The following is a 22,891-nucleotide window of genomic DNA, read 5'->3' as shown; positions in this document are numbered from 1 at the left end:
TCAAATGTGAGATTTAACAAGGAAATATCAAGGTGGGTATAGTTCACTTTAAGAAAACAAAGTATGTGAAAATTCATAAATGTTGACTTGTTTTACAAAATGATTCACAGGAGAGTTCAAATTCTAAATTCCTCTAATCTATTTAAAATGTGACCCAACTGATAAAACTCATCAAAAATTACATTTACCAAGTGAAAGCCTGCCAAACCTGCTAAGACCCGGTTTTGATTCAGAGACCAGATCAAATACCTAATACAATAAATTCCAATCTATCAAAGAATTGGAAAAGTACTTTACAAACACAAAAGGATTTTTATAACTTGGATAATATGCCTTGTAGCAAACATGTTTGGATGACAAGAGGCCACCCTGACTTTGCATTGGCTTTCAAAATGAATGATTTCAAGGAAAACTAAACCTGTTCAACAAGGGAAGAGAGAATATTATTTATTTATTTATTTATTTATTTATTTATTTATTTTCATTTATTTATTAAGAGAGAATATTTTAATAAAATGGATACATGTTGAAGGATGAGATGGTTTGGGTTACACAAAAAATAAGAGCTGATGTAAGGATTCCAGTACAAATAGTTTATTTGGGAGATTCCAGGAAACATCATAGGAACAGTGGAAAAGTGAGACAAAGAAGATAATAGAAGGAAGCCACTTAAGGATGTGTTGTCAGACAAGTTAGCATCCTGGTCAAGCGCAGCTTAATGGTGTTGGGAAACTCCAGGTGACAAGATAGAGCCCCATGTGAGAAGCAAGTGCACTGCTTGAGGGCTACTCTGGTGTCCACAGACAGTCTCAAGGCAAAGAGTAGTAGTTGCTGACTGCTGGAGGGTGGGTAAGTACACACGAAAATGGTACCTGCTGAGGGCTGTGAGTGGGGCACCAAAGCATCTGCTACAGATGGCAGGAACAGGCCTAGGTATGGGTTTTAGTTTGCTTTAGTCTTTTTCTTTTTCTTTTTATTGTTAGTTGTTCAAAACAATGCAAAGCTCTTGACATATCATATTTCATACATTTGCTTTAGTCTTTTTCTTCTTGGGTAGTTTTGATGATTTACATTTATGTTCAAAATTCTTTAAAGCTGATTTTCTACCAACCATCTTCTCTTTCGTGTATGTTCATTGTTCTTACCCTGATACAGAGGCTGTGCCCATGCTGCCAATACAGGCTTCTTTGGTACACTCCCTTCCTGGAAGTTGTACCTAGGTTAACAGCAGGGTGGGAGCCTCAGTGTCCAAAGGACTTCATTGGGTCTGACTTGTTATTTGTTCTTCGTGGATGTGGTTGAGGACAGTAGAAAACACAGCCCGGGCTCCTGTTACAGCAGAAAGGCCTGGTGGCTTCAAAGCATTTCTATGAACCACCTGATCCAGTCTTATACTTGTTGGACACGTTCCCTGGACAAAGAACAAAAGACAAATGCAGTTAGTCACTCCAGAAGAGAAACTGGCGGTTTGTGTTCCCAGAGGACTTTGTCTCCTCCTGTTTTCCTCTCCACCCCTCATCTTCCCACATCCTCTCTTAGATGAAGTATTCTTTCCTAAGCAATTTTCAAAGTCCAAGGAATAATTGCATAGTTTGTTACGTGCAGTTTATGGCATGAAAACTCTTGGCAGAGGAAGCAATAACAGAGCCAATGCCATCTTGCTCATTCTGTGCGGTTTTGTAATAAAAGGTCAAACTGCTGTCTCATGCAGAGCTGGGGAGGGCTGGGCCAACAGCTCTGCACACATCTGTGCCTTTGGTAGTTTGAAGGGTGGGGGAAGGCACACCCTTCTGGGTGTCAGGAAGCTTTGAAACTGGCTGCTTTTGGGTCTTTCCTCTCTATCCAATCACCTGAAACTAAGCCTGTCCCTGCTTGTCCTTAGTGAGGACTTTTAAAAGTGCTCCTTCCTCCAGGAGTATGTAGTGCCGTGCTGGGATTCATAGCTTGGCAAGTGGGGCAAAGGCTGGATTTTAGCTCCTGCTGGGTTCCCTCTGCCAGGTATCCATATGCAAGACACAGTCCATACACTGCACATGGAAAATCTGTCTAGGACTGGAAGAAACTGTCCCCCACCCCTTACTGAGATAATTTTTGGTATGCTGAAAAAAATTATGGCTTCCATATATGCTTCAAACTCTCTGCCCAGGTCTAAAGGCTATTCCACCCCAGGCCAGTGCTGCAGTCTACTCTGTATCTCTCTTGTCTATAAGTGTTTGGTTCAGGATCCTGAAAAATTATTCTTTCTACTTCAGTCAACATCTCCTAACTCTTGTTTCCATCTGCTTCCTTCATAACTTCTCCATTTCAGTTAGTTTACCTAGATAATTTGTCCAGCTGTAGTAGCATCCCCACCAGAAAATTACACTGCTCCACCCCCTGAAAGTGGCACCACTTTGTGGCAAGGTGTCTGGGGAGGTAAATTGCCTTCAAGCTAAACAAACATAAAGCTTAAAGGCAGAGGAATGGTCAGATTTACACAGTGGGGAGAGGGTGGGGAAGGGGTATAAGAAAACCAGATGCCTTCTGGAACAAAAACAACTAAGACTCCAGCTGTGTGATTTAGTTTAGTGGTTCAGATGACTGCAATGGAGGGCTACAGGTGGGGTGGGGGTGGAGGTGACAAGGAAAGAGGGGCTGGCCCCTGCACTGCATTGCACTGTTGAAGGCAAGCCAGTAGGACTTGGGTCTAGAATACAGCAGACACCAGACATGTACTAACTAGGTTCTCCTGACAGCAAGCCATCACCCTCAGGAAAGAGTTATGTGGGCAAATCAGGAAGGTGTCCTCTCAGCAGTTGGCTCCAGTATTGCTGCCTCTGACATAATCTGGGGATCAGAAAGCTACCACTGGAACCACTGACTTCAGAGTCACCCCAGACCTACTGTAACCTACATCTGCAAAACAGAATCATCCCACCATTCCTCTTTCACCACTTAAGTAAATGGATTCTGAATGTCTCCAATGACTGCATCTGATTAGTGGACCTTAAATTACACAGCTGCAAGGGAGTCTGTATTAGTTTTTCTGTTCCTCTAGACTTCTATCCATAATGGCACACTGAAAAGAAATTGAAATAGGTGCAGAATAATTATTTCTATCATGGTTCCCCTTTTTGAAAACCTTTAGTGAATCTCCATCTATATAACATTGCTGAAGGGAAACAAGGCCTGGGCCCAAGATACAGCAGATATCAGCAATGATTTTTGCTACAATGTGCCTCTCAAATATTCTTGTGTTAGAAACTTGGTTCCCAAAGTGGTGGTGTTGAGAAGGTGGAAACTTTAAGAGGCGGTGCCTGCTGAAGGTACTTAGTTCCTTGAGAATACTACCCTTGGAAGGGATTAATGCTGCTGTCATGGAGTAAGGTAGTTCTGGGGAAAACAGATTGTTGTAAAAGACTAGCCTGGCCACTGAATCTCTATCAGCCTTCCTGTCTCACTTTGTGATCTCTCCCTCTCACATTCTCTCCCACCATGATGCTATCCACCACATTGTGATATAGTCAGGAGCTCCATAACTAGAACTGAGCAGAGGCTCTCACACCTTCAAAACGTATGAACTAAACAAATCTCCTTATTAAAAAAAATACCCAGTCTCAGGTATATTGATAATAGCAACAGAACACAGACTAATAAATTTACACACTGTGGTCTCTAGACCCTTGGGGAGACTTGCAGACATCATAAGATGTTTTTGAACCTCCTTACTGAGGTTATTTTTGGTATACTGAAAAAAATTGTGGCTTCCATATATGCTTCAAATATGCTGCAAATTTTTCAAACATGGAAACAATTGTGAGTCAAAAAATGCAAATCACTTAAAAACTTCTCTTCCACACATCTCACTTACAGACTCCTCTCCTCTACCTAGAAAGGAAATACTGGCTCTCTCCTCTCATATTAATTCTTATTGATCAGTTAAAACTCAGGCCAAGCCACTTCCCCTGGCCTGGGGAATTATATGTTTTATAAAGTCAGGTTGGAATAGAGAGTTCTCATCTATACTGGTGTAATATCCTGGGAAGTTATACTAATGATAATACTGTAACAAAAAAAGCCAGCTTTTCTTGTCTTACTTTGTGCCAGGTATGTATTATTTTAACCCATTTTACAGATGAGGGAACCAAGGCATAGAAAGGTTGCATAACCTTCCCAAAGTTACTTACTTACTAGTCAGTGGCAGTGGCTACTCAATCCCAAGCACACTCTGGCTTCAAAGCCCATGCTCTTAGCCAATACTCTTATTTCCTGTCATCCTATTATTGTACTGCTCACCATTCTACTTATCCATCCATCCATCCATCCATCCATCTATTTTTATCTGAATCTGTGCATCTGTCTCTTCCACAAATAACCAGTGTCTTTCTATGATGATAAAAAGTTTTTCCTCCCTACCAAATAATTGAGAATTCTGGGAATAGGGATCACATTGCTTGATCCTTCCTTTTCTCATCCTCCACTGTGTGTTAACACAGGGACTATTTTCTCCTTCAGCAGAGAATATCAGACTAAATTACAGAGCAGGCTACAAAATTGCTACCCTCAGCTCCCTTCTTTGCCTGTTTTCTCTAAAATAGGTTCTTTCTGTTGGTTGTATAAATATAAGACAGAACCCACCACTGCTTTGAAATCACGTGGGAAAATGTATCATCAACTCCAAGCTCTGTTGGAGCAGACCTCCTAGCCAATATCCACCAACACTCCTAAGGAAAAGATGGGGTTCCTGAGAATTCCAGCCCATGCATCAGCCTTCTCATGTGAATGTTTTGAATAGTGTCACTGAGGGGAGCCTGACACTTTCCAGGGAGTCAGGAGGTGTTGTCTTATCTGTGCCTCTGCCTTCATTGTTTGTTTTCCTGTCTAACACAGAAGACACTTGCCTGTGTTTCCTGTGCCTCAGTGCCTAGGAGGCTCTGCTTATACTTGCCAACAGCCCTACCAGGTAAGCTAGCTGGTCATTCTCTTTACTGGGCAATGGCTTCACACCATGGATACCCTGGAAATGCCAGTTTATCCCAGACTTTTCTCTCTTCTTTCTTCTGCTCAAACTCCTTTCTCTTCCTTTTCTAATTTAAGTGTCTGATTTCTGTTCAACCCATTTATTTGTCCTCAAAATCAGACATTTCCTTCTCCTTCTTGAAGGTAACTTGTAAAAGAAACCTTTAATCATCTTTCAACTCTGCTGTCTGGGCCCCAGTTTGAGAGACCACCCCCACCCCTGCTCTAGCAAAGGCTTGTATCCTCTGCAGGAAACAGCCAGGGAACAATTTGATGGGTCACACATGATGGCTTTGCAAATCTCTCATGTAATTTATACATCTGAAACTATCATTGCTTCCAGTAAGCACACTATTTTGTCAAGATACAGAGACTGCAAGAGAGATAGAAAAGCACAACAAATATGCTTAAGAACTAGTTTTTACAACTCGATATTGTTTGAAATCATCTTAATTCCCACTCAAGCTAAATGGCCCACTCTATCCACAATCATCTTAGAGATTGTCAACTTAATCTAAGGAGAGACTGGGATGTTGACAGAACAGTGTTGCAAAGGCCCTCTAAGGAAAGCCAAGAAAAAGTTGGCATGAGTTACACAAATATTATGGAGTCAATGAGACATGGCATTTAATCCTCAGCTAATGTTGACACTGAGCAGAACACCCACAAAAGCCAAGGAGAATCTGAATTGAAAGCAATGGTTCTCGCCTTGACTGCACAATGGAATCCCTTGGGTATTTAAAAAAATCTTATGTTTCATGCCATACCTCAGGCCAATTCAATCAGAATCTCTGGAGGTGAATCCCAGGCATCATTACAGTTCCGGTTCCCCACAGATTTCAATATGCCACCAAGTTTGGGATTCAAGAGTTTAGGACACCTGACTCTTGTTCCCAACTACTTAGGCAGGCCCTCCTTACCACCTTCCACCATGTGTGTGAGCAGGGATAGGGTACGACATACCTGGTCAGACCCTTACCCAGGGCAGCCCTCTTCTGCTACCTACTCAGTTACCAAAACTACTAGACAAATGGTAGAGTTGACACTCATGTAAAGGTTAAGGTTACCAGATATTAGAGCATTGAATATGGGAGAGCTGAAGCACAGAGAACAGAGAGACAGCAATACAAATTAAGTGGCACCTGTGAGGTCCTTATTGGCTGCTCCAAAATAGAGTGTTGGCTTTACCAATTTGATATATTGCCAGCTGATATTCAATTGAAAAAGAAAAAAAGACCTGGCAAGTGTGGGGGGGAGGGCACAAAGGGGGCTTCTGAAGTATCAGTCATGTTGTTTCTGGAGTTGAGTGCTGGTTACATGTGTGTGGTTTATGAAAATGTGTCCACTTACCATATGTGCACTCTGATATATGTACATTGTGCTTTAGTAAAAAGTATTTGGAATGAGAGACCCTACATTGATCACTGAAAAATGGCCTCAGGTGATGTTAAAACATTTAAAAAAAAATCACTAGCTTCTTTATAGCAGTGAGTTTGTTAATAGCCCCATGTTAGTCCATTCAGATAAAAAAAAAACTTGGTTAAATAAATTAATGTTCAGCCATGCAATGGAATATTAGGAAACTATTAAAATTTGTATGTTGTTAAGGACCATGCCATGACACAGAAAAGTGCTTACAATCCATTTTAAAGTTTAAAAAGCAGATTATAAAACATTGTTCTGTGATACATATTATATATTCCTATGTATTTTCCTCTACACACTTTTTTTGGGGGCAGAGTTTAATATATCATGTAGGGTGGTCTTGAACTCATGGGTTCAAATGATCCTCCCACCCTCAGTCACCCAAGTAGCTGGGGCACACTGATGTTTTGTTTGGTTTGGTTTGATACCAGGAATTAAATCCAGGGGTCCTTAACCACTGAGCATATCCCCAGCCCTTTTTATTTTTTTTATTTTGAGACAGGGTCTCACTAGGTTGCTTAGGGCCTCACTAAGTTGCTGAGGCTAGCCTCAAATTTGTGAACCTCCTTAGCCTCCTGAGTCACTGGACTGTTCTAAAATAAATAACAATATTAGGCATAGTTGAGATAAGAAAGTCAAACAGAAAGAGAGTGTGCAGATAGGACCTCAGCTATTTACTAATAATTGTTTGCCCTTGGACAAGAGGCTGAACTTTGTAAAAACAGCTTTATTGAGTTATAATTCACATATCATACAATTTACCTACTTTAAAGGTACAATTCAGTGTTTTTCAGAATAGTCACAGAGTTGCACAACCATCACCAAAATCCAACTTTAGGATATTATCATCACTCCAAAGAGAAACCTCATGCTCATTAGCAGTCACTCCCCTCACCTACTAAACTACTGTCTGTATGTCTTTATACAATAGCCTCTTTGGGACATTTTCTATAAATGGAATCATACAGTATGCTTTTGTGTGTCTGGAATCTTTTCCTCAGTATAATGTTTTCAAGGTCATTCACATTGTAGCAGGTATCATTTTTAGTGTCAAATAATATCCCATTGTATCAATGTACTCCAGTTTCCTTGTCCACTCATCAGTTGATAGACATTTGGGTTGTTTCCACTCTGGGGCTATTATGAATAATGTTGGTATAAACCTTCATGTACAAATTTTTGTGAGGATGTATGTTTTCATTTCTCCTAGGTATATACCTAGGAGTGAAATCACTGGATCATACAGTAACTATAGCCTTTTGAGGAACAGCCAGATTGCTTTTCAAAGCAGAGGTACCATTTTACATCTGGCCCACTGCAGTGTATGAAGTCTCCAATTTCTCCACATCCTCATTAATACTTGTCACTGTTTGTCCTTTCTTTTTATTATAGACATCCTAGTAGGTGCTGAGTGATGTCACTTTGTGGGTTTATTTAGAATCATACTTTTTCTTCTTTTTTATACATGCTTATTTTATTGTCTTATTTAAAGTCTACAACATGATATTTTAACATATGTGTATATAATGAAGTTATTAGTATAGTAAACCAAATTCACCATCACATAGTCATATTTACTTCTGTGTGTGTGTGTGTGTATGTGAAAAACACCTAAAATCTACTCTGTAATTTCTACAACCCAATAAACATTATTAACTGCAGTCCTCAAGTTCTCATGCTGTTTTGATTTGCATTTCCCTGATAACCAATGATATTGAGCATCTTTTCATATGCTTATTGGCTATTTCTGTATCTTCTTTGAAGAAATATTTATTCAGATTCTTTTCCCAATTTTTAGTTGGGTTATTTATCTTTTTATTATTGAGCTGTAAGCGTTCTTTATATATTCTGGATGCAAATGCCTTATATGATTTATAAATAGTTTTACCCATCTGTGGATTGTATTTTACACTTTCTAAAAATAGTTTTTTAGTTGTAGATGGACACAATATCTTTATTTATTTATTTATTTTTATGTGTTGCTGAGGATGGAACCCAGTGCCTTACTCATGCAAGGCAAGAGCTCTTCCATTGAGCTATAGCCCCAGCCCCTGTATTTTACATTTTTGATGGTATTTTTTGAAGCACAAAAAAATATATTTATTTATTTACTTCCAGTGCTGAAGCTACATCCCCAGCCCTTTCTACTTTGTTGTGCATGCTAGGCAAGCATTATACTACTGAGTTATAACCCCTGGCCCCAAAGTTTAAAAAAATTATACCAGGGTGTACCCAGTGGTGCTTTAGCACTAAGCTACCTACAAAGCCTTTTTATTTTTAACTTTGAGACAGGGTCTTGCTAAGTTTCCTAGTCTGGCCTTGAACTTGCAATGCCTCTACCTCCCAAACCATTGGGATTACAGGAGTGTACCTCTGTACCTGGCAAAATTTTTAATTTTGATGAAACCCAGTTTAATTTTTCTAGAGTTGCTTATGCTTTTGGTGTCACATCTAATGAGGATTATAGAACCACATCTTTTAAACTCTGTCCTTTTGAAGCCAATCTCAAAGCCTGGCATATAGCAGACACAAAGTAATTGAGAAATGAGATGTCATATCTTTCTTTATCTGACCTTGAAGATTAATTAGGCACTATATTAGTTCTCTATTGCCATGTAACAAATGGTCTCAATTTAGTGGCTTAAAACTGCAAACATTTTATTTTATTAATGATTTGGTGGGTAGTTTGGGCAGATCATCTAATCTGGGTTGGCTCATGCATCTTGTGTTCAGTTTGCAGGTTGGTAGGTGGTTGGATGATCTAAGATGACCTCATTCCCAAGTCTGGTGTTATTGGATGAAATGCCTTAGTCTTTTTCATGTAGCCTTTTGCCCTCTGGTAGGCTACCTCAGTCTTATTTACCTGGTGGTCCCAAATCCCAAGCCCAAACTTCAATATTCAAGCATTTTTAAAGTCTCTGTTTGGATCACATTTACTCATGTCCTATTGACCAAAGCAATTCACATAGCTGATCCCAAACTTAAGGAATAAAGTGGACTGTAGCTCTTACAAGAAGGGAAGAATTGTGGCCATTTTTGAAATCTAACAGAAACATCTTCTATATATCCAGCACTGTTAGGCTCTTATAGAAGACGTAAAAGGAGATCCTCTCCTCCTTTCAAGCAATCTACAAAATTACTATAGTCATCTATTCATTCAACAAATATTTATTGAATATTGTCTCAGTCTACTTTGTGCTGCTATAACAGAATTCCACAGACTAGGTAATTTATTATGAACAGAAATTTATTTCTCACAGTTCTGGAGACTCAGAAGTTCAAGATTAAAGGGCTAACATCTAGGGAGGGACTTCTTGTATCACCCTTTGCAGAAGGCAAGAAGGTGGCACGGGGGAAGAAGGCCAAACTTGTCCTTTCACAAGGAATCCACTCTCATGATAACAGCATAATCCATTCAAGAGGGCAGAATCCTTATGAACTAGTTACTTCTTAAAGCCCCACCTTTTAATATTGTTACAATAGCAATTAAATTTCAACATGAGTTTGGGAGAGGACAAAAAAACCCACAAATGAACAAATATCTACTATGTGTCAAGCACAGTTCTGGGATCTTAATATAGTTCAATAAGCAGAACAAAGATTCTAACTCCTGTGGAATTTACATTCTAATAAAAAATATAATATGAAAAATTGAGAATAGACTTCCAGCAAATTGTTCTGGTAGTAATAAAAAACTTCTTTGATCTCACCTACTTACAGTAAGATTCAATCCAGGCCAGGCGTAGTGGTATATGTCTGTAATCCCAGCAACTCGGGAGACTAATGCAGGAGGATTGTGAGTTCAAAGCCAGCCTCAGCAATTTAGCAAGGCCCTAAGAAACTCAGTGAGACTGTGTCTCTAAATAAAATATTTTAAAAGGACTGGGGATGTGGCTCAGTGGTTCAATGCCTGGTACCAAAAAATATTCAATCCAGTACTTAGTCCTTGGGATATGAAGGGAAATAGAAATACCCTAAGAACACATGGCAAAGAGAGAGATGGCTGCAAGAGCTCATAAGAAACAAAAACAGACTGCTATAGAAAATGGAATTTTGTTTTTATAATTTAAAAGTGGGTTTATATCAGTCAGGCTCAACCAAAGAAATATAGTTAGCAGAAGAAATAAAGATATTTGTTTCCAGGAATTATCTTATGCAATTGTGGAACTGGTGAGGCAAGTATGAAATCCATAGGGCAGGCTGTCAGAAAGGACAGGCTAGACCTCTTGAGCATGAGCTGAACCTGCAGTCTACACAAAGGATTTCTTCTTCTAGGAAACATCAGCTCTTAAACCCTTCCACCTGATTGGATCAGGCCCTCCCTGATAATCCAGGATAATCTCCTATACTTAAAGTCAATTGATTATGGACTTTGATCACTTCTACACAATACCTTCACAGCAACACCTAGATGAGTGTTGAATTTAATCACATGGGACTATAACCTAAGCATGTTGACATGTAAAACTGACTAATTCAGTGAATATACTAAGTGGGTGAATATACTCTTAATGGGTGAATTATATGATATGTGAGATATATCTTAATAAATGTGGGCTTCTTTGGGAAAAAAAAAGTCTTATTATGAATGTGTTGATTCAGCCTGGGAAGTCAGAACAGAAGTTGTAATGCATGAGAGACAGGGGCTAACTCACTCTGAGCCTGACACAGTTCTATTCTCTCAGCTAGAAATTGGAGTCATTTCTCCAAGGCTTCCTTACTGCCTCTGTGCTACAAACTAAGGTTTACATTCCCTAGCCTGTCACCAGAGGAAGCAGATCTGGGAGAGCTGAAAAGCTTTGTCTATGGTAAGAATTCAAGAGGCTCCTCAGGCCCATGGGCTGGTTTTGTGACACAGGACCTGGTGACACCTAATAAAAACCAGGTCACCTCCAATTATCTTTCTGTCTTCTCTGTGCTCAAGTAGCTCTGGCCTGTAGTCAGTTATTAGAGCTCAGCTACAGAGACAAGTAAGTAAGTGTGGTGAGGGCTAAGCGTGTTCCAAGGATTTAAAGCAGGGTGAGATCATTCTGGTCAGGAATAGCTTAAAGGAGGCTCTTGGGAAAGGAAGGATGAACAAAACATGAGTGAAAATGGGGCAGGAAGATACACATCAGAATTGGGAACAAATAAACAAAAGGCTAGAGGAGGAAGAGGCTGGGCTGACTGTAACAGAGTGTTCTGGAGAGGTTGGTCAGGTTCAGGAAGGTGGGAGCAGGGCAGGAAGACTCTTGAAGGAATGGTATTGCATGCAAGAAAATGCATATCTTAAGGGGTGGTCAAGATAGTCCCCTGGTGCGAGGGAAGAAAAGATGGTGACTTCTGTTGTATTTAATTAGTTCTAAGGAATCTCATTTAGTAGGTAATACTGAGATTGATGCTGTCCTCTTTCCCTATTTGTAGGCCAGACAGTCACAGACAAGAACAATACTGAAGTTATCTTGAAGACAGGAATTCCTCCACTGAGAAGAAAAGACTCATCATTTGCTTTTTTTCTTCTGCCTGGTTAAAGCGTGCTTACAGATTCTGGTATACAGTTACAATGAAACCAATCCTCACCAAAAGCAACAGTGACTTTGAACAATCCTACAAAGAAGTGTTGAAAAAGCAAGAATAAGCAAACAATCAAAAAATGTGAGTTTTTTCCTTTTGACAACACCAACAAATGTGGCATTTCTCCTCCTTCCAGAACATTCCTTGTCTACCACAGTTAAGTCAAAATAATGACAATCTGCCCTTCCACCACAGCAGCCATGGCTCCATGCTACCACATAACCATAAGCTTCAAAAAGAACCATAAAGTGACCAAGCACATGAGGAAGCCGCATTTGCTGCTGCCTCCCCAAGCACACCAAATTCACACAGAGCTTGATCTGAGAGGTTGTGGCTTTGCCTCATACAAGTAGTGCACCATGAAGCTGTGTAAGGTCTCCAAGGATAAATGGACTGTCACATTTATCAAGAAAAGGATGAGGACCCACATTCATACCAACAGGAAGCAAGAGTAGCTGAGCAAATGTCCTGGCCACCATCAGGCAAGTAGCTGGAAAGGACTGAGTACCTTCTAATAAAACCTTTACAGAATAAAAAAGCAAAGAACAAAAACAAATGACCATCTATTCATATATGGAAAAAAGTTTCTCAAAGAATTTTAAATCATTCATGTACCTGTTGGAAATATGGAAATATTTAGCTTACCCAAGGTATAACCTTAATATATTGGTTAACGATAGGATGTCTTTTATAAATAAATTATTCATATAATGAAAGGCATACACTAAAATGAAGGCACACACAAAAAATGGAGTTTGTTGCTTTGAGCAATAGGAAGACTTTTTTCAAAGACGATTACATTCTCTGATGGTCATTGTTCTCATATGGGCAATTCCCAGAGAAGCAGTCCTGGAGACAAAGATTTGAGGGCAAATAGTTTTAATTAAGAGTTGCACCCAGGAAGTACTGGCAGGGAAGTGGGAATATGAAACAGATAGGGAAGAAAATTAGTATAGAACATGTTAGTGATGAGGTTTTCACTGTGGGCAACTAGGGTAACTAAAAACTGGTGTAGATTACCTTAGAATTTTCTCACCCTTCAGAAAAGGAAAAGAGTCAGTCACATACCAGCTTCTGCCATCATAAACCAAGAACCACTCCTGAGGCATTTACTTCCCATTATTCCCTGTGCTTGGGCAAGCCCAAGAAAGTTCTCAGACTGGGAGTCAGGGGCTTAGAGGAGGGTATTATTGGCATTCATGGGAATGATGATGGCCAAGGTTTATGGATGGCATCCACAGTACCTGCCATCTGGGCTTATTGATGGTTTGAATTTTTACAATAAGCAGCATTTGTCATCTATCTTATTATTCTTTCATTTTGAACTTTTAACTTATACCAGTGAACTGATGCATGAGGGTCCTGAAGGCCTTGGAAATAGTATGTAATCAAAGTCAGAAAAACATCCCAGGTAGCCTCTTCTGTACTTTTTGGGACCATCCCATTGTGAAGGATCTCCTGTGCTATTGATAGACACAGAAAAGTGGTTTTTGTAAGATGTTGTTTGGGGCTCAACATCTAACATTGCAACAGAAAGGGGGACTAAGGGTTCTCAGAGTGGTTCTAAAAGGTTCAGAAAGTTCAATTTGCTTAGGAATTAAACTAAACACCCAGTTTATCCCTAGTTCAGAAGTCAAGTTAATTTAATACCAGGTGTGTCCTAAGGGATCAGTCTATTTGTGAGTTGCAGTAGGCCAACCCAGAGAGGTCTGAGCAGTAAAGAAGACAGTTTGAAAGTCTCCAGCATCTGGACTTTGCCCACAACCTGCTTATGCTAAAGCCATCTGTCTACCAAACAGGTCCTTGCATGTACTATGTTCTAATATTTGTGTTTGAAGAGATAAATAAGCCCCACTCAATTGGTCAACTGCGCTGGTGCAAGGAGTAGCACTTTGTACCCAGTATACAAGGGAGGGACTGTCATTTGGGAATGGAGTTCTTCAAAGGGAGTTCCAGAGCAGGGTGGAGAGGCAGCCAGAGTCACTGGGGCTGGTAGTCTCACCTGTCCACTCTCTAGCTACCCAGGGCAGGCCTGTTCTATGATTAAGAAAACTAGGCAGCTAGATACAGAGTAAAACACAAGGCTGCCCCAAATGACATATCCCCACTGACAATGGGTTTTTATTAGAGGCAGCAAAGAGACAGCTGAAGGCTATTTCTATTCCTTCCATCACTAAGGGGAGATGAACAGAAAAAGAGGCAGAAAGGGGAGTTAGGAGGGTGTTGAAGATAGGTCACCATTTCCAGATTTACTTTAGTTGCTTCATCATGAGAATGGCTTATGAGTCATTGCTCAGAGGATCCACATTAAAACAGTGCTGTCATTAGTGTATTAATTCAGGCAAATGGAACAATTGATACCTTGGTACTGAAGACAACAGCTACAAAAAATACTTCAAAACAGACAGAATGTCAGTGGGAAGGAGCAGGAGTGGGCAACATGGAGGCAAAAATCTGAGAACTAATAATAGTTTGTGTATGGTAGGGCACCAGACAGTTTTATGAACTTATTTACATTTCATCCTCACTGTAACCCTAAAGGTAGGTAATATTAGCTCCATTTAACAGATGAGGAAACTGAGTCATAGAAAGGTAAGATAACTAGCTGTGTTAATTCATGAGGTCCTCCATGAAGCACAGGCCAAGAAGGGATTAGATGTGTAAGAGATGTCCCTGAAGGGCTCAGAGGGAGGAGCAAGGGAAGGAAGGGTACACCTCCAGATGGTAATGCCATCTGATATCAGATGCCAGTCTGATCCTTGTGGAGAATAGAGGAAATAGGATTGGGAAGAAAGAGTCTTGGGCTGCAACCCAGCTCTAAGAAATCCTTGGTCTGGCCTCAAGCCAAAGTTGTCCACTGGAAGAATCCTGCATCTCTTAGCCCTGTTAGTACCCTGGCTGTGCTCAGACATCAGCTGGGAACAACCCATGAGCAGCATGGCCTGAGCAAACATGCACTGGTGGCCCCAGCCTGGGCCAGCCCTCAATCACACCCTGGAAACAGAAGTTTTGTGTGGCACACTTTCAAGACTGCCACATAAATCCTAAAATCACAGCCAGTAAATAAATAGTGGGACTAAGATTTGAACTGACACCTTTCTGACTCTAAATCCCACTGTTTTACCACTATACTATATCTATGATCTTGGGAAGACAAACTTTACAGACTTTCTAGTTGTGCTGAAGATTTCCTCCATGCCAAGGAGTGTAATGTTGATTTTTAAAAGAGGCAGGGACCACTGGGGATGTTTCTGAACTCTCTCAGATCAACTCCAGAACCCGGGAAGACTCCTGTAGCACAGATTTCTAAAATCAAAATCTAACTGGTTAACATACATTTTTTTATGAAGAGATCAGAAAGATGAAAAACTTTTCACCCATTCCTACTCTCACCCATTCCTCCCCATTCCCCACAAGGTCACACAAATCCACAAATATTTATTGAGCACTTTGACTCTGCATTAAGTATTGGGTCTATTATGTGGAGTTGATGATGTGGTGGGAGAGGTGGAAGGTAACAAATAATTGTGAAAAATTATGGATATGATTATTAGGGCAAGTTCAAGTTGCCTTGAGAGAGAAGGCAAGAGAGACTAGAGATGAGGGCATGGAGAATATCAAAATGTCTGCAGCAATAAATGCTCTAGGGAGGGATGACATCAGAATTAATAGACCAAGATCCAGCCTGAAGTACATGTTCTTGGCTCTTTGAGCCCTGAACTACTGGAAGCCAGGCTCCTGCACTTGACTTCTCTTCCATGGGCCTTGTTTGTATCTTCCAGTGGGCTTAGCATATCATTTTTAGAAGAGGGTACTACTTGAATGTGGTGTTTAGAGCATTTGAATTCTAAATCCCTTGCAATCCATTTGAAAACATATAAATAAAATAAACACACCACATGGTTCTAAGCTTATTTCTTCCTCAGGAATAAACTAGATTTAAGCTTCCTATCAGCTGGCTGTTCCAACTATCACAGCACAATGATTAAAACCCACCTATTTTATGCTGCCAGTTGGTAAGATAGCAGGGAGTACTCTCAGATTATATTGTTTAAAGGTTGTAAAGCTCCACTATCTCCTGGTTACAGAAATGTTTGCCTTCTGGTTGACTAACTGATTTTGAGACTCACTTGTTCTAGTGTTTATTCAGGTTGGAAATCATTTAAACAAAATGATAGCTCTTGGTTTAAGAGACTGCCATCTAAAAACAAAACGCTTCTTAGTATTGAGTGCTCATCAGTTTCTCACTCCAATTAAAAAATCATTCTTTTCCCATGTGGAATCCCACAAGACCAGACTTTTATTAAATAGATTCAAAACACTTACCAATCATTACCTTGTTAATCCTCACACTCTTCCCTGTTAAACAGGGACAAGTGTCATTATACCACACTGGGCCAAGACCAGAAAGAGTGCAGTTCAGTGGGCAATTATAGGTCTTCCAGGAACACACAGGGCACTCAATTCCCACTGAAGTATCAAGGTTGAATCACAGAATAATAGAATATTAAAGCTAGAATTTTCTGTAAAGATGGAAATGCAGGGCTTCAGAGCAAGTGCCCCAGAGTTAGCTAGTGCTTTTCCACTCAAATGAAAGTTCTGATTTTTACCCCCTTCGGTAAGGTTATAAACTACTTTAGGTCCAGTTTTCTCATCCATAAAATCAAGCTAATGAAAGTATCTTCCTCATAATATGGTTGTCAGATAGTACACATGAAGTGCTTAACAGCAGTTCCATAGCTGTGCATCCTACAAGTGATGGAATCTAGGACCCCATACTGCCAGGGTATCAACATCTGAGGATGCTCAAATTCCTTATAGAAATGACATAGCATTTGCATATAACCTATACACATCTTCCTGAATACTTTAAATCATCTCTAGATTACCTATAATACATAATATAATGTAAATTCTATGTAAATAGTTGTTATACTTTATTGTTTAGGGGATAATCACAAGAAAATAGTCTGTACATGTTTGCTACAGGTGCAATTTTTGTGGTACTGGGGATTAAAGTCAGGGGTGCTCTACCACTGAGCTACATTCCCAACCCTTTTTATTTATTTTGCATCTCGCTAAGTTGCCCAGGCTGACCTCAAACTTCAGATCCTCCTGCCTCAGCCTCCCAAATCACTGGGATTACAGACATACAGACACAATTTTTAAAACATATTTTCTTCCCACAGATGGTTGAATCCACCCACACAGAACCTGCAGATACAGAGGGTCAACAATAATGATAGTTTATTTGGTTCATGCTCAATCCCCTAAGAGTTTTATTTTTTTATTTTTTTATTTTTTATTTTTTTTTTAATTTTTTATTGTTGGTTGTTCAAAACATTACATAGTTCTTAACATATCATATTTCACACTTTGATTCAAGTGGGTTATGAACTCCCATTTTTACCCCATATACAGATTGCAGAATCACATCAGTTACACATCCATTGATTTACATATTGCCATACTAGTATCTGTTGTGTTCTGCTGCCTTTCCTATCCTCTACTATCCCCCCTCCCCTCCCCTCCCCTTCCCTCACAAATTATTTAGTCCCTATTTATTTATATCCCAATTGTACCAAAAGCAATGTATGGCAGATTTTTGAGAGTTTTTTGAATACATAAAGGTGAAGACTTTTATGTTAATAAGTACATTTAAAAGAAATAAAGGAAAAATTAAGAATAGAAGAGTTTGAAGGAGCCAGGAGTGAAGTAGGCATCTTAAAACACACACTTGCTGGTGATGAGCTGCAAATTTGGCTCCAAGCTCTCCAGCAGCCAGATATTCCTTAAATAGCTTGGGGCTGTCTTCACATAGAAGCCAAAAACTAGTCTGAATGACCTTGAGGCTACTCAGCCTTGCTTAGTAAGTATAAGAAGATTACAAGTAGATTGTCGTTTACGCAATAGGTTTGTTACTGAGAAACTGTGGACATAGAGATTTTGCATATGGAATCATGTTATAAATGCACTGATAGAGGAATCATAAATGGCTCCTTTTAAAGAAAACTTATAGGGGAGTCCTATAACATGGAACCAATAAACAACTTTTCTCTACATTTAGTATATTTACACTTTTAATAGTGTGCTTTTTAAAGAGCCACCAAATAATATTATAGAACCATCCTTTCATCCCAGTATTGTAGGGAAACAGCTTTCCCAACCATCAGCATGGCGCTCAAGGGCCTTCCTTTAACTGCTATCTTGACTGACCATTTTACCTTTTCTTTCTTTTTTAAATAAATAAATTAGAACGATAAACAATAAGTGAGAGTAAAAATCAGAGTTTTTTTTAATATATATTTTTTAGTTGTAGGTGGACACAATACCTTTATTTTATTTATTTATATGTGGTGCTGAGGATCAAACCCAGGGCCTCACATGTTTAGGCGAGCGCTCTACCACTGAGCCACAACCCCAGCCCCCACTAAGAGTTTTTAAAGTGAGCCTACTGAAGCCAGAAAGGCTGTATGATTTGTCCAATATTCCAGAGTTAGGGTCAGGTTAAGGCAGGGGAGAGAAGGTAAATATCATCTTTCCAATGACAAATTAGCAAAGGAAGTCCAGCATTATCTGTGCCCATCAACACCATCTTTTTATTTCAACCCTGCTTGGCAAATGGGTAGATCTTCTCCCTCCCCATCCTACTCCTCCATACTGAGCCAAGAGTTGGAAGATCATGAACCAATCATCTCATCTTGTTAGTTTTCTGTTCCTTCTCTTGAAAATAAGGATTTGGTTTGGCTAAAATGCAGCTTTCTAACCTGTAGTCCGTGGATGGTGCTCTGAACATGACTGAACTGAAATTTGAATGAAGAGGGTCCATGACTTTCATTATGGGCTCTGACTAAAGTAAAGAAAGTAAAAACTGCTAAATAAAAAAAAAGTTCTCAGCTCTCTCTGGTTGTATAATTCTGTGACTCTAAGTGTGGATAATGGCCCAGGTGGGCCATGTTTACTGACTGAACAATGACTTTTTTTCAGTGTGGTATCTTGCCAAAGAAGTATCCCATATTATTTCACATGAAAATCCAAGGTAAGTCATTGTGCTCCACTGTATACCACCTGAGATACAGAGAAAAGCAGCGAACCCAGACGTCTGCACTCTTTGAAATGGAAGGATAAAGGAATAGTGAGGTTTTAAAGAATAGAGAAAAATTCAGTTTTCTATCATGATGTGAGGAGATGAAAAAAGCAATATCAATAATTTTTTCCTAGAAACAGAGAAAATGGATAATGCAGATTTTTGTCAGTAGGGACCTTGAGGAAGTAGGGTATGAGACAGGAGTGCAAGAGATCTAGCTGGAGAGAGTGACATTTGTGAAAAATAAAACGGGAAGAATCTAGACCAGGCGGGGAAAATTTACAGACCATAAAGCCACTTCTTACACCTGTAAAAGGAAATGTGGCTGGAGCTGTGGAAAGCAGAATTTGTCAGGAAGAGCTTCAGACCTTGATACCACTCTGACAAAGTCTCAACCAATTCCAAGGGGAGCATTGGAGCAAGGACTGCCCATGACAGGAGCCCTTCATTAGGCAGAGATTTCAGGCCCTAGTCCCCCCACCATGCCCAGTCATTGAATGAAGAAGGTGGTGATATCTAACCACACTCTTTTTTTTTTAGTGCTGGTACCGGGGATTGAACCCAGAGACACTACATTCCTAGCATCCCCCCTTTTTTTGAGACAGGGTCTCACTAAGTTGCCCAAGCTAGCCTCAAACTTGCAATCCTCCTGCTTCAACCTCCCAAGTGGTTGGGATTACAGGCATGCACCACTGTACCCTGCTAGCTAACTGCACTAACAGCTGCATGGAAAGTTCTTTCTTAGAAGAAGAACTAGGCAATGTGCCTCCATAGTTTCATCTCAATCAATTCATTCTCTGTACTCTGGAAAAGCAGATGAAAGACAGTCATATCTGATCCCAGTAGAAATAAGTGCTGTTTGGTCACATGATAGCAGATTCCATCACTTACTGGAGTAGTGTGTTACGAGGTACCAGGTACTCCCCTACAAAGATATATTAATTGATTGACCAGCAAGTCTTTGATGAGGGAGAAATTTTGCAAACACCATAGATGTATAACTAAACTATTGTTAACCCAAACTTGATTTCCATGAACACATCATAGGGCACAAATGCATGACTTGGAAGTCTGAAATTTGTAGTCTACTTCTTTCCAAGGTGGTAAATGCTGTTAGATTTCATGTTTCCATAGTCAAATTAACAGATGAATGTGGTACTTGTGTTTTAAATTACAAAATTGATAATTTCTATAACTACTTGAATAAACACAGAGAAAATTAATAGCATGTGCAGCCATTTTTTTCTCTGGAAGGGATACCCTGATTTGTTTTTGGATCAGCTTTAAGGCAATTTTTAATTCTTCAACTTTTCTTTTGGCAGTTTTGGTTCTAGTCTTGAGCCTTTATTTCCTTCAGAGCAGCACATCAGGGCAGCTTCTACGTAGGTGTGGTCAAAACCAGCTTCAAACTCAAACCAGTTTAGGGATGCCTGGCACTAATCTATAAGGCAAACCTATGTTTATCTCATCAACTCTCAGCACAGTTCCTTTGAGGATATCCTTATCATTACTCTCTGCCTATAAAAATTCCAGGAGGTGGTGTTAGGGTATGGCTCAACTCTGGATCTTACCACATATACTCATAGGGGTAAGGATGCCTAACAATTAGGATAATTTGGGTTGCAAGTAAGAGAAGTCCTGCATTCAAAATGAATAAATCATTAAGGAAATTTATTGGCCCATTATATATCAAAGACTATTATGAAGTTTTCAAATCCAAATTCATTTATTTTAAAAAATAATAAATGGATTTAAGAGCTAGGGACTCAGAGCTGAGTAGTGTATCTAGGGCCGTAAGTACTCAGGCAGGGAGGTTCCTCAGGAACAGCATCGTAAAGAGGTTGGAAGATTTGCGTACCTCTCTAACTGTACTGTGCCTAGTTGGTGCAGCTTCCAAGTTTGGCTCTCTGGCACTCCCTGCGAACTTTCTAATATTTGGAATAAAACCTTTACCCTAGTGAGAGTGGATTCTGATATTGGCAACTGAAGAACTGTGATAAATTCAGAAGAGTTTGTTTAAAAGTAACTCAATAACGTTGCCACAATTCCCAAAAGATTGAGAATCAATATCTCAGAATATTATTTCAAAGTAAAAGTAATTCTCTCAAATTGTAGCAAGATAAAGAATGCCTTTTGTTATTTCACATGTGCATTTACCTCCTCAAATGCTAACAATTTCCAAGCTGAAGAATATTTCTAGGCAAAGAATCTGTTGAAACAGAGATTGTCACTTTGCAATGATATTTTGTGTGAATTTTGTAATTGTGAGACTGAAACACCATGTACAGTCTACTCACTGTAATCAGAATTCTCCAGAAGCCGCGATTTTATGGTTATCAAAAATAAGGGTAAGGGAATAGAAATGTCATTGAAAACAAAAATGTCACATACATGAATATTATAAAAGACTTAACTAACAAAATCTGCCCACTTCCTTCCATTATATAATGGACAATGGTAACTATTATACAATTGATACATTTTTTATCTCAAAGGGGAAAATAGATGATGCCATGAATCCTGAGGTTACTAGAATCTGGACAAACTTCTCCCTAGTGAAGTTTTAACTTACTTTCACAAGAGCTATTTAGAGATTCACTATTTTAATCATATATTGATGGTGTTTTTTTAAAAAAAATTGTACCCCAAACACTAACAATTACATATACCAAGAAAAAAAAGTCTCTTATAAGTAACAAATGAATTTAGCAAGTTTTCAGGGTTAAAAAAAAAACTAGTTGCATGTCTATACACTAACAATGAATGTTCTGAAAAAAAAAATACTTTGGAATAAACCTATCCAAGGAGGTTAAAGACTTGTACACTGAGAAATACAAAACACTGATGAACAAAACTAAAGAAGAGGGGTTTGGGATTGTGGCTCAGTGGAAGAGTGCTTGCCTCACACACTTGAGGCACTGGGTTCAATCTTCAGCACCACATAAAAATAAATAAAGGTATTGTGTCCATCTATAACTGAAAATATTTTTAAGAAAACTAAAGAAGACACAAATAATTGAAAAGATATGGATTGGAACACTTAATATTTTAAAACATCAATACTACAATACTACTCAAATCAATCTCCAGATTCAGTGCAATCCCTATCAAAACCTCAATGGTTTTTTAATAGAAAAAGAAAATAGAAATAGAAAAAATTCTAAAATCCTCAGGTAACTCCAAATAACCAAAAAATTTAAGAAATATGAGAAATTGGATGACTCACACTTTCTGATTTTGAAACATATTATCAAGCTAAAATAATCAAAACAGTGGTACTAGCATCTGTACAGACATACAGGAAAGTGAAATTGAATAGAGAGCCCCCAAATAAATTCATGCATATATAGTCAAATGATCTTTAACAAGGATGTCATGAGAATTCAATGGGGAAAGACTAGTGTCTTCAACACATGGTATCAGGAAGGCTTCATATCCACATGTAAAAGAATGAAGTTGGACCCTTATTTTACACTATATAAAAATGAACTCAATGGATTAAAGATCTAAACATATGACCCAAACTATAAAACTAGAAAACAATTGGAGAAATACTTCATGGAGTTGAATTTGACAATGATTTCTTGGATCTGACACCAAAAGTATAGGCAACAAAAGCAAAATAAACAAATGGGACTATATCACATTTTAAAACTCCTGCACTGGAGGATCACAAGTTCAAGACCAGCCTCAGCAACTTAGCAAGGCCCTAAGCAATATATCAAGATCCTATCTCAAAATAGGAAATAAAAAGTGCTAGGGGTGTAGCTTAGTGGTAAAAGACCCGTGGGTTCAATCCCTGGTACAAAAAAAAAAAAAAAAAAAAAA

The 22,891-nt window shown here is 39.1% G+C and overlaps 1 long non-coding RNA gene across 1 annotated transcript in view; it reads right to left on the bottom strand.

Moving 5' to 3' along the window:
- Positions 1–578: 578 nt before the first annotated feature.
- LOC125614104 overlaps positions 579–22,891 on the bottom strand; it is a 118,045-nt gene continuing 95,732 nt past the window's right edge. Inside the window, exon 2 of the long non-coding RNA XR_007344740.1 lies at positions 579–1,411. This is a non-coding gene — a long non-coding RNA (uncharacterized LOC125614104). The remainder of the gene's footprint in view (positions 1,412–22,891) is intronic.

This window comes from Marmota marmota, unplaced genomic scaffold (genome assembly GCF_001458135.2).
Source record: "Marmota marmota marmota unplaced genomic scaffold, marMar, whole genome shotgun sequence".
NCBI classification, from domain to species: domain Eukaryota; kingdom Metazoa; phylum Chordata; class Mammalia; order Rodentia; family Sciuridae; genus Marmota; species Marmota marmota.
This window is presented reverse-complemented; position numbering and strand designations above follow the sequence as displayed.